The sequence below is a fragment of the Canis lupus genome, chromosome 22, assembly GCF_048164855.1.
Source record: "Canis lupus baileyi chromosome 22, mCanLup2.hap1, whole genome shotgun sequence".
NCBI lineage: Eukaryota > Metazoa > Chordata > Mammalia > Carnivora > Canidae > Canis > Canis lupus.
This window is the reverse complement of record NC_132859.1, coordinates 41,009,819-41,022,536: the sequence shown is the minus strand read 5'-3', so window position 1 is coordinate 41,022,536 and position 12,718 is coordinate 41,009,819. Positions and strand designations below refer to the sequence as shown.

Below are 12,718 nucleotides of genomic sequence, written 5' to 3'. Positions count from 1 at the left end.
ATTTTACCAATCTTTTCTAAAAAAAAAATCAAAGAGGAAGGAATATTTACCAATTTATTTTATGAAGTTGGTATTACCCTAAGATAAAAACCAGACAAAGACATTACAAGAAAAGAATACTACAAACCAATATTTCTCATAAGCACACAAATTCTTAACAAAATATTAGCAAATTGAATCCAACAATGTAAAAAAATAATTATGCATCAAGGCCAAATGTGATTTATCCTAAGTATGCAAAGTTGGTTCAACATTCAAAAATCACTCAATTTCAATTCCACCATTTCAATCTGCTTGAAAAAACAACACATGACTATAACAATACATATAGAAAAAGCATTTGACAAAATACAGCACCCATTCATGATAAAACTCTCAAAAACTATAAATAAAGAACTTCCTCAACTCAATAAAGAACATCCGTAAAAAGCCTACAGCTAACATCTTACTTAATGGTGGAACATTAACACTTTCTCTTTAAGATCAGAAACAAGAGGGATCCCTGGGTGGCGCAGCGGTTTAGCGCCTGCCTTTGGCCCAGGGCGTGATCCTGGAGACCCGGGATCGAATCCCACATCAGGCTCCCGGTGCATGGATCCTGCTTCTCCCTCTGCCTGTGTCTCTGCCTCTCTCTCTGTGTGTGTGACTATCATAAATAATTAAAAATTAAAAAAAAAAAAAGATCAGGAACAAGATAAAGATGCCTGCTCTTACCAATGCCGATTACTGCAGTACTGGAATTTCTAGCCACTGCAGGAAGGGAAGGAAAAGAAATAAAAGCATATAAACTGAAAAGAAAAAAATCAAGATGTTCCTATTTGCAATGATATGATTGTCTATGTAAAAACCCCAAATAATCTAAAAACAAAAAATAAACAACAAACTTCTTGAACTAATAAGTGAGTTAAGAGAGGTCACAGGACATAAGATCAATAAACAAAAAACAATTACATTTTGATATCCCAATAATGATCACATATAGAAATGGAAATTAAAAATACAGTACCACTTACAATCATTCCAAAGAAAACAAGATATTTAGATGTAGCTCTAGCAAAACATGCACAGGATATATCCTTAAAATTTTAAAGTACCGACGAAAGAAATTAAAGAAGACCTAAATAAACGGAGAAATGTACTATGTTCAGAAATGGAAAATTCAACATATTAAAATAGGTTTAATGCAATTCCTGTCAAAATTCCCAGCAAGTTTTATAAAACTTGTTTTATAGACAAGTTTATTCTAAAATGTATATGGAAAGACACAGTACCTAGAATAGCTCAAATAATTTTGAAAAAAAGAAGAATAAAGTGGGAAGAATCACTATACTCAATGTTAAGGCTTGCTACAGTAATCAAGACAGTGTGGTATTAGAGACGGATGGACACATAGATCAAAGGAACAGAATAGAGAATCCAGAAATAGACCCATACACATATGCCCAACTGATTTGTTACAAAGGCACAAAAGCAATTCGCTGGAGAAAGGGACAAACAAATTATTTCAACAAATGTTGCTGGAGCAGTTGGACATCCACAAAATAAAATGACTAAAATGATTTTTTTTAAAAACTGTGATAACACCAATTGCAGAGAAACTGGATCACTCATACATTGTTGGTGGGAACATAAAATGGTAGAGCCACAGTGGAAAACAGGTTGCCAGTTTCTTAGGACATTAAGCATGCAACCACTGAAAAACCCTGTGACTGCAGTATTGGGTATTTATCAGAGAAAAGTGAAATTTGATGTTAACAGAAAAACCTATATGCACATGTTCAGACAGTTTTATTTATAATTGCCCCAAACTGGAAACAACCCTCATGTCCTTCAATGAGTGGATAAATAAACAAACTCTAGTACATACATACCTTCAAATATGGCTCAGCAATAAAAAAAGAATGACCTTTTGATATGCTCCACAATTTAGATGAATCTCCAGGGAATTATTCTGAGTGGGGGAAAAAAACCCAAAAGGTTACATACTGTATGATTCCATTTATATAACATTCTTGAAATGACAAAATTATAGAAATGGAGAACATATCTGTGGTTGCCAGGAATGGGGATCAGGAATGGGATAGGGAGAGAGAGGAAAGTGGGTGTAGTTATAAAAGGTCCACTGGAGAGATTCTTGGGGTGGACAAACTAGATCAAGGTCAACATTGTTCTCTAGTATTATAAGTTGTTACCATTGAGGGAGGCTGGGTAAAGAAAGGGTACACGGGATCTCTCTATATTATTTCCTACAACTGCATGTGAATCTATAATTATCCTAAAATAAAACATTCAATTAAAACATTTTCAGATACCAAAATAAAAATTGCTATCTAGATTCATCTTAACTGGCTCTAACTCACAATTTTTTAAAAAAAGTTAGTTAACAATGCATTTCTTGGGTTGTCCCCCCCCCCCCCCCCCAGATAAAGCTTACATTTGTGTCTGTTTTCTGACAAACATTAAGTAGTTACTTTTGAGAAGAATTTCTGAGACTGGGCTTGTTTCCACTTATAACTGTTTGTTTTCTCAAACGCAGTTTGAGTCATCTTCCTTTGCCTATGTCACAAGTAGGTAGAGTTGAGAAGAAAATGTGTTTCTGAGTGTCTTTGTTCACATTTGTCTCTAGTTATTCTAAAAAGCAGTAATAAGTTACTTCAGAGTAGAACATCTGAGACTGAGCTTCTTTGTTCTAATATTGCTTCTTTTCCAAATGCTGCTTAGATTTATCTTTGTCTACAAAACTGGCAAATAATGGCTTTTAGAGCAATTTCTTCCCCAACTCTAAGATCCAATTCAGGATCATTTATTTGGCTGCCATGTCTATTTAGTCAAATTTGTAAACAATCTTCACTCTTTGTTTTTTGAGACTTGGGCATTTTTGAAGAACACAGGTCCACTGTTTGTGCAGAATGTCCCTCAATTTTGGTTTGTTTGATTGCTTCCTCATGATTCAGGTAATGCATTTATTGGCAAGAATATTACATGAACCATATGTCTCCAAGGTCACAACAGGAGGCAAATGATGTCAGTTTGTCCCCACTACTGGTGATGTTAACTTTGGTCACTTAGCTAAGGTGGTATCTGCAGGTTTTGCCATTCTATATGTGCCTTTTTTCTCTTTGTAATTTGTGTGGGGTTTTATTTTATTTTTTAAAGATTTTAATATTTATTTGAGAGAGAGAGAGAGAGATAGTAAGAGAGAGCAAGAGCAGGGGGGCAGTGAGAGGGAGAAACAGGCTTCCTGCTGAGCAGGAGCCCAATGAGAGGCTCAATCCCAGAGCCCCAGGATCATGACCTGAGCCAAAGGCAGATGCTTAACAGAATGAGCCACCTAACTGCCCCTGGGTTTTTTTTTTTAAGATTTTATTTATTTATTCATAATAGACATAGAGAGAGAGAGAGAGGCAGAGACATAGGCAGAGAGAGAGGCAGGCTCCATCCCAGGAGCCTGACGTGGGACCCCATCCGGGACTCCAGGATCACGCCCTGGGCCAAAGGCAGGTGCTAAACCTCTGAGCCACCCAGGGATCCCCTTTATTTTTTTTAAGCATGTTTGATAATCATGTCTCTTGATATTTGGAATATCCATGTTGAGAGTAGAAGGGCAAATATCTTTATACTTCTTCCAGTTAACATGTCAGTCCCAACAAAGTGAACCTTGGTGGAACCACTTTCCAGTGTGGGGAGTTAACATCTCCAGTATTTTGCATGGTTGTCCTTTGAACACCAAGAAGCTATACAGTGCTAAACACTGCATTAAGTAAGTGCTGGAAGCACTACCATCTCCCCAGCAGTGAAATCCATTTCATTCACCATGATGGAATGAGGAGATGATTGCTTTTCTGAAGGAATATCCAGCCAGAAGAGTGCACCTTTCACCTGGGCACTCACTCTGGCCCCAGCAACTACAGTGGATATGGTGACAGCTCCAAGTGTTCCTGCATATGCTATATTTTTAAATACGCTCTACCCCCAACATGGGGCTCAAACTCACGGCCCTGAAATCAAGAGTTGCATATTCTATTGACTGAGCCAGCCAGGAACCCCTATACTATTTTTAGTGTTCACATAATCAGTATGAAGTTTTGTTCTAATGAACATGGACACGGGTTACTTTTATTTTTTAGAAAGAATTTTATGTTTGAAATTAATCCATGAATGACAACGACACAGGTCTGCCATAAAATATAATCAGTTTGTTGGTCAATATATAAATAATTTTTAAGTACATCATTATTTAAAGCCTTCCCATTCAACAAAGAAGATACACAATGGAATATTACTTAGCCATAAAGAAAAATGAAATATTGTCATTTGCAACAACATGGATGGACCTAGAGAGTATAATGCCCCATGAAATAAGCCAGTGAGAGAAAGACAAATACCATATGATTTCACTCATATGTGGAATTTAAGAAGCAAAATAAATGAACAAAGGAAAAAAGAGACAGACAAAGAGACTCTTAACTATGGAGAACAAACTGGTGATTATCAGAGGGGAGGTGGGTGGAGGATGGGTGCAATAGGTGAAGAGGAGTAAGAGTACACTTTTGATGAGCACTGAGTAATGTATAGAATTGTTGAGTCAAAAAAAAATAAGAATTGTTGAATCACTATATAGTACATTTGAAACTAATACAACCCTATTGTTAATTATATTGGATTTATTATTTTTTTTAAAGCAACCCCTTTCAGTCTCAAAATTGTCCCAGTTTGGAGTACTTGGATAGCACAGTTGGTTAAGCATTCAACCCTTGGTTTTGGCTCAGGGGTCATGAGGTTATAGTCCTGTGTCAGGCTCTGAGCTCAGCACAGTCTGCTTGGGACTCTCTCTCCCTCTCCCTCTGTCCCTCACACACACACACACACACACACACCCCTCAGTCTCTCTCTTTTTGTCTCTCAAATAAATCTTTTTCAAAAAAAAGTATCCCAGTTTACAAATGCGATACTTAAAACTACAAAACTCTTCAAAGAAAACATGATAAAAGCTTCACAACACTGGATTGGCAATGATTTCTTGGATATGAATGACACCAAAAGGCACCAGCAATAAAAGAAAAAATAGAAATATTGAACCTTATGAAAAATTTAAAATTTAGTACACCAAAGACACTGTCCACAGAATAACAAGGCAATCCACAAAATGGAATAAAATATTTACAAATCATATATGATAAGATATTATCTAGAATATATAGAGAACTCCTAAAATTCTGTTTTCCCCAAAAAATTCAAAAATGGGCAAAAGACTTGAATAGAAATTTCTCCAAAATAGTTACTTAAATGGCCATTTAATGAAATGATGCTCATGAAACAATGCTCCAACATTACTCATCATTAGGGAAATGCAAATCAAAACCATAATGAGATACCACCCCACACCAGTCAGAATGGCTACTATAAAATAATAATAATAATAATAATAATAATAATAATAATAATAAATGTTGGCAAGAATGTGGAGAAATTAGAACCCTTGGGCACTGTTGGTGGGAATGTAAAATGAGTCAACTGCTATGGAAAACAGTATGGCAGTTCCTCAAAAAATTAAAAATAGAACTACCATAGGATCCAGCAATTCAACTTCTGATATATACCCAAAAGAATTGATAGCAGGGCCTAGAAGAGAGATTTGTATGTCTATGTCCATAATGGAGTTATTCGAAATAGCTAAAACATGAAAGAAACCCAGCGTCCATCAGTACATGGCTTGGATAAGCAAAATGTGGCAAAATGTGGCATATCCATATAATGGAATATCATTCAATCCAAAAAGGGAAGAAAATTCTGACCTATACTACAACATAAATGAACCTTGAGGACTATGTGCTAAGTGAAATAAGTCAATCACACAAAAGACAAATACTGTGTGATTCCACTTACATGAGATACTTAGAGTAGTCAAAGCAGAAAGAAGAATAGTGGTTGCCAGGCTAGGGGTAATAAGGGTATTACTGTTTAATGGGTCCAGAATTTTAGTTTTATAAGATCTAAAGAGTTCTGTAGATGGATGGTGGTAATGGTTATACAATATTATGAATATATTTAATACCACTGAACTGTACACTTAAAAATAGTTAAGATGATAAAACTTATATGTATTTTATCACAATAAAAAGTGTTTTTAAGTGTCCCAGTTTGGACACTTAAGCCTACATGCCTGAGAATTCAAAGAAAGATTGTCCTTGAGAAGTTGAATTCAAACATTCTGGCAGAGATGGTAAAGGTGGTTCCAAAGTAGTCTTCAGCGCCACCTTCAGTCACCCTCTATACATCCTCCCTTCCTCCATATACTCAACATCAGAGCCCTGAGCCCCAAACCAGATATGCCCCATTGATGAGCAAGGGCATGCCCTCCACCCCACGCTGCCAATGGGTTAAAGTTCCAAGCCAACAAATAGCTCAAGGGACTTTGAGCAGATTGGTAACTGTAACTCTTCTCTCTTCCCTCCCCTATCTCTCCTTCCCTCAAATGCCCTCATTTCACAGGGGAGGACAATGAGGTCCAGAAGAGGCAGAAGATGAACCAACAATATTGCCAAGATAACCACAGAGCCAGGAGCCAACCTATCCCTTTAACTTCAAGAGAGTCCCTTCATTGGGGTGGGAAACAGGAATCTTGGATCAGGATTCAACCGCTCTGTCTCTCGACAGCCAGTTCACTCCAGCTTAGAGAAGAGCCACTGTGGCCATCAGGAAAGCAGTCTACACAGCACCAGACAAGGCCTCCAAGGAGGGCTGTGGGATGTGGCCTATGGATCCCTGGCCCCTCCAGGCTGCAGTGTACCACTGAGTGCCGAGGGATGAAGTGCTCTCAAATCCTGGAAACTCTCCTTTTAAGGATCTCAACTCTCTTACCCCAAGAAAACGCACTATCTCCATGATCAACCAGACTACTCCAGGGCTACAAGTCCCTTCTACAGTCTGATATAGCCATAAATTGCTCCATGACCTACTGGATCACCGTGGTCATTTCATCTTTTTTTTTTTTTTTTAATTCACACTCACTTGTTTTCTGACTCAAATGCATTCACTAAGATGGGTAAGAAGTTTTATATTGGTCATTGTCAGGTCAGAGTCCCCAGGAGCATAGCCTGAGACAGGGTTTACTGAGGGAAGGACTCATGAGAAGGGAACAGATGAAGCAGAATGAGGCAGGAGAGGAGCTGAGCAAGAATGGTTTCAACAGGTCAAGCTCAGCCTGACCCTAAAGGGGTATTGGTGCAGGAAATGTACCAGAGTTGGTCCCATCAGTGGCAAGGAGGCAGACTTTTTTTTTTTTTTTTTCATCCTCTGAATTGGTCTTTGGCTCTGAACAGTCCCTGGGGGTGAGAGGTATAATGCTCTATGTGATGTAGTTCCCACGGGTGTAAGAGAATTCTCCAGAGAAGGCTGTGAGCCATCAGAACCATATTTACAGAGGCTGAGGTGGAGAGTCTAATGAAGGGGATCTGGGAGGTCACCACGTCATCCAGTGCAGCTAACTACCAAAGCCCCTACCCCTGGATTCACCAAATCCCTGGGACCTTCAAGTCCCACAGATGGAGCAAATTTAAGTCTGAGGGTGTTCACTTCCGCTTTTCACATATACCCACTAGACTCACCCCACCCTGAGGCCAACCCACTGCTTCAAATCCCAGGAATTCCACACTTCCCTAAATCTGGTTGCCAACCCACAGCCTGACTCTCAAAGCTAAGTCTCCACCCTCCCTGTTCTCAGGCAATCCAGTTTCATCTAGTTTCCTCTGAGAGCCTGTCTGAAAGGCAGCACACTGCTCCCAGGCAGCCTCCCACTCTGGAACACAAAGAGGCTGTTGACTTCTCCTTGGTGCTAAGGAGGACCCAGACCTTGAACTAGGCTCCTAGGAGGGTGGGTTTGCCTCTTATCCCTTTCCACTGGGTCTTTGGCAGCAAAAAACAATAACTTGTCCTGTGACAAACCTTCACTCCTGCTCCTTCCAGCCAGTTCTCTCTGGTTCCAAGGAAAAGCTGTTATACAACTTTAGGCTTCCTGTGGGTGTGGTGGGTGGGGCTGGTCGGCACACCCGCCCCCTGAGGCAGAATGTGTGCCCTTTGTTCAAGGCAGATACTCCAGGCCTCAGCCCACAGCCCTGAGAGGACCGGAGCTGGTAACCCTCCAGCACGTCACCACATTGCCACACCGCACCAGGGCAGTAGGTGGTGGTGTCGCAGGTGCCATGGGACCTGACCACCTCCACAGAAAGGGCTTAGCCATCCTCCAGTAAGGCTTTGTGGGGCTTACTGAGTTCATCTATAGCTTAAGTGATAGCTCTTTCCATTAACCAAAACATCCATTTACCCAGAACTTAATCAGCCAGCAGGGAGAACCTTCCCGTGTAGGTCAGGGCCTTGTGGGTATATCCTGGGTCCCTGGGCCTCCAGAGAAAGGCCATGAGATGAGGAAAAAGAACCCCAAGTTCTAGCCCAGCCCCACTCCCAACTTGAAGATCTTCTGAATCCTCTCTGGGTTTTGACTTCTTCAGAGGTAGGCACCTCTTGGGCTATTCATCTGGAGATTGCCTCCTGGCTCTACCAGGTCTGCCAGCTGTTGGCTCCCCAAGTATCCCCTGCTCTGTGCTCTGCCTCCGTGGAGTGGGGTCTGGAGGTTTCAACCCTCCTCCAAACCACTAATGAAAAAGCAGAAGGCCCTGAGCGGGGCACTTGATGGGATGAGCACCGAGTGTTATAGTATATGTTGGCAAATGGAACTCCAATTAAAAAAATATACAAATAAATAAATTGATTAATTAATTAATTAATTAATTAATTAAAGGAAAGAAAGAAAAAACAGAAGACCAGCTGAGGACAAAGCACAAGTTGACACCCTGTAAACCCTGCCCCCTCCCCAACTCCTAGATGGGATATGCGTGACAGTCCTCCAGGAAGCTCTCAACTGTCTTAATGTTAATACCTTGCTAGAGGGGAAAACAGCCTGAACTTGACAGAGGCAAGGTCTCCAATATCCTTTAGGTCCTCTTTAGAATATGAAAGTTCTTTTGAAAACCTCCCCTTTTCTTACCTCCCCCAACTCCCAAATATATAATCAGCCACCCCTTACAACCTCTAGGTAGCAGCTTTTTCTGCCCACAGGTCCCATGCTTTTATAAAACCACCATTTTTGTACCAAAGATGTCTCAAGAGTTTTTTCTTGCCCATCACTTCCAGACCTCACCCCACCAAACCTCACCTATATTCCAAAACTACATCACCATCAGGTGTCTTCCTGGGGCCTGAAGCCCCCAGCCCTCTCCAAAGTGTGGACACCTTGCAGCTCCTCAAAGGTAACTGTGCTCCTTCATCCTGGGGTGACCTGGATCTCTCAACAACGTCTCATTTCCCCAGAATGGTAGGAAAGCACAAAGTACACAGGAGGGTCTGAGGGCAGGAGTAAGGGCAGGGACTGGAAATGTTCAGCCTAATTCCTTATGGCACTCTCCCCCAGGGCCTTTCCCCACCCCCAGCCTCAGTTCCCTCACCAGTATAATTGGCACAAGCATACACATTGCCCAGAGGCCAGCCCAGAATCCCCTTAACACTTGTTCAGTTCGGTTCCCTGTGCCAGCAGTCCCCTGATCTGTCACACTCTAAGTCTCATGCCACAGGGAAAACTGGGCCAGCTGATGCCTTCTCACAGGGAATTCCTGGAATTCCATCTTAAGGGGGATGATCAAGCCCAGACACAGCCCTCACCTACAAAGGCCTGCTCCAAGAGGAATTGTGCACTCCTTTTTCCAAGCCAAAAGGGTCAAAGAGACTGAACAGCCCCTGAATAACCTGTAATTCCCCCTAGATAAGTAGAGAGGCTTTGCTGAGTATGAAAAATAAACCCCTCCTGTCAGCTGTTACCTCCAGCTCCCACTGCAGTTAGTAGCCACCGTATTTCATGGACAGAACAGAGTTTTTAATAGCTTTGGATGCACTGCTTCTGAAAAGATTGGTGCTAGTTTCTGAAAAACAAATTGATTAATTCTCATTGGTAGACCTAAGAAAAACAAAACAAAAACAAAAAACCCAGCCCCTTTCTAACATGTCCTCAGAGCTCTATTCTCAAGCCTGACCTGAGACCAAGCCCCAATCCTGACTCAGACTCAGCCTGACCTTGTCAAGGACAGGTTCCCATAAGAAAACTGAGCCCATCAAGCCAGAAGTGTTTACACAAATCATGTACAATTATGGCATTGCACATGGCAATGGAACAAGTGTTGTATTAAACATATGAGCTGAGAATTCTGGGCAGGGAAAAATTGATGGGCTGGACTGTACCCTCAGAATCCAGCCCAGATGCTGGCATGGAGTAGCTCAGGAAACATTGGGAGAAAAGGAGCAAGTTGAACCCTAAAATGCAGAGGGTCTTCCAGAAAGAAGGAGCAGCAAGAGCAAAGATAGAGAGTTGGAGTCTGTGGCAGACAGGTGGCCCCTGAGATCCCTGCCTTCTGGTGTTGCCATCTTGTATGATCCCCTGCCTGTGAGTTTGGGTGGAAACTGTGACTTGCATCTAACCAGGAAAGGTGATGGAAAGTGTGTGTGTGTGTGTGTGTGTGTGTGTGTGTGTGTGTAATATAAGATTACAGTGCCCATCTTGTGGGCATTTGGGCGGCTCAGTCAGTTAAGCATCTACCTTCAGCTCAGGTCATGATCTCAGGGTCCTGGGCTCACTGCTCAGCAGGGATTTTGCTTCTCCTTCTCTCTCTGCCCCTTGCCCCCATGTGTTCTCTCTCTCTCTCTCTCTCAAATGAATACATAAAATCTTAAGAAAAGAAAAATATTGTAGTGCTCATCTTGCTATTATCTCTCTCCCTTCCTGGGTTTGAGGGAGCAAGCAGCCATGTTGGGAAATATCACATGGCAAGGAACCCAGACAGCCTCTAGGAGCAGAGGACAGCCTCCAGCTAGCAGCCTCCAAGGTCCTCCAGCAGCAAGCACAAAAATGATGTCCTTGGTCCTAAGCTACAAGAAACTTGACTCTGTCAACAATATGTGCGCTTGGTAATAAATCCTTCCCCAGTTAAGCCTCAGATAAGACCATAGCCGTGGCTTACAACTTGATGGCAGCTTCATGAGACCCTGAGTTAGTGAACCCAGTGAACCATGCTTAGACTCGAACCCCACAAAAACTGTGAGATAATAAATGTTCATTGTCTTAAGCTGCTAGGTTTGTGGTCATTTTCACACAACAATAGATAATAAATAGAGAGCTGCATTGGGACGTCTTTGTTTTTTTTTTTTTTTTTTCCCAAAATGTAGACTGATTCAGGAGGTCAAGGTAGCTGAGGGTCTGCATTTCTTTTTCTTTTTTTAAAAGATTTTTTTTATCTATTCGTAAGAGACACAGAAAGAAAGAGAGGCAGAAAAAAAAAAAAAAGAAAGAAAGAGAGGCAGAGACACAAGCAGAGGGAGAAGCAGGCTCCATGCAGGGATCCTGATGTGGGACTCAATCCCGGGACTCCAGGGTCACGCCCTGGGCTGAAGGCAGCGCTAAACCGCTGAGCCACCCGGCCTGCCCTGCACTGGGAAGTCTTAATGGAACCTCTGGTCATTGGGATAGTTGAGGGTGGCTAGCAGATGACAAAATATTGGGTAGCAGTGGGGGTGGGGGGAGGAGAGCATGAAGCAGGTGATAACAGCCACCTCTAACTGAGCCCTTACTATGTGCCAAGCACTATGCTACATGCTTTACATGAGCTAACTCATTTAATCCTCACACCCTCCAGGATAGGGTGACTATTACTTTCCCCCTTTTACAGATGAGGAAATTGAGGTGCAAAGAAGCTAAGTGCATTCCCCAAAGTCATAAAGCCAGTAAGTGGCAGAGCTGGAACTCAAGCCAAGAAGCATTGCTCCCCCACTTACCCCACCCCACTCCTTCTGTTTTAAACTGTTTTGCCACACTTGTGACTTACAATAGTAAGAGAGCTGGGACGTCAGTCTGAGAAACTGCTCTTTGGGCAGTGGGAGACCTCGACTGGAGGGACAGAGGTGAGGCGCAATCCATTGTATGTTTTGGAAAACCCTCACTAACAGGACAGCAGGGAGGGTGGGGAGGCAGGCTGTGGGAAGACTTGGAGGCTGGGGCGGTTTGTGGAGGATGGAGGTGTCAGAGGGGACACCCAGAACCAGGCACCTGTAGATGGGCTGGGAGTGGACAAAAGACAGAGTCAAGACATTGATAAAGAGCCACCTAGGCCAGCAAGCAACTCTAGCATCAGAGTTGGATTAAAATGATCCAGTCTGGTCCCTGAGGCTTATCACCTCTCAGGGGGTGCTGAGGCTGAAGGAGTCTGGGCCTCCTGTCCACAGCCCCCAGCCAGTCCCTGGGCATGCTCTTTCCTCCTCCTCCAAAGGCTCCTGGGAAGTACATTCAAGGGTGCACTTGAGAGGCAGGCAGAGGGAGTGCCGCCAGGGCACAGACCCCACCCCCATCCCTTGGGACTGAGGCTTGGCCTGGGTCCCCTTGAGCTCCTTGCAGCCTCCGCAGCCCCCATCAGAAATGCAACAACACTGGACATGGACAGGAATGAGCCAGGCTTAGGGCAAATGCTGCAATTAGTTTTTTAATCTGGCGATTTTCAAACCTCTAAGACATCTGGACTGCTGAGCGGCAGAGCAGCTGATCCCACACTAGCTAATAAGGGCAGTGGCTTCCAGCCGGAGGGCCTGGCAGCTGTCACTACTGAGTCTAGCTGTCCTGAAGCCA

General features: G+C 42.6%; 1 long non-coding RNA gene across 2 annotated transcripts in view; it reads right to left on the bottom strand.

Annotated features, from left to right (window-relative positions):
* The window catches only part of LOC140614197 (uncharacterized), a 32,546-nt gene extending 29,932 nt beyond the window's left edge, over positions 1 to 2,614 (bottom strand). For both annotated transcript variants that reach the window (XR_012015099.1, XR_012015098.1), the window contains exons 1-2: positions 2,435 to 2,614; positions 1,872 to 1,951 (exon numbers count right to left, since the gene is read on the bottom strand). This is a non-coding gene — a long non-coding RNA (uncharacterized lncRNA). The remainder of the gene's footprint in view (positions 1 to 1,871; positions 1,952 to 2,434) is intronic.
* Between the last annotated feature and the right edge of the window lie 10,104 nt (positions 2,615 to 12,718).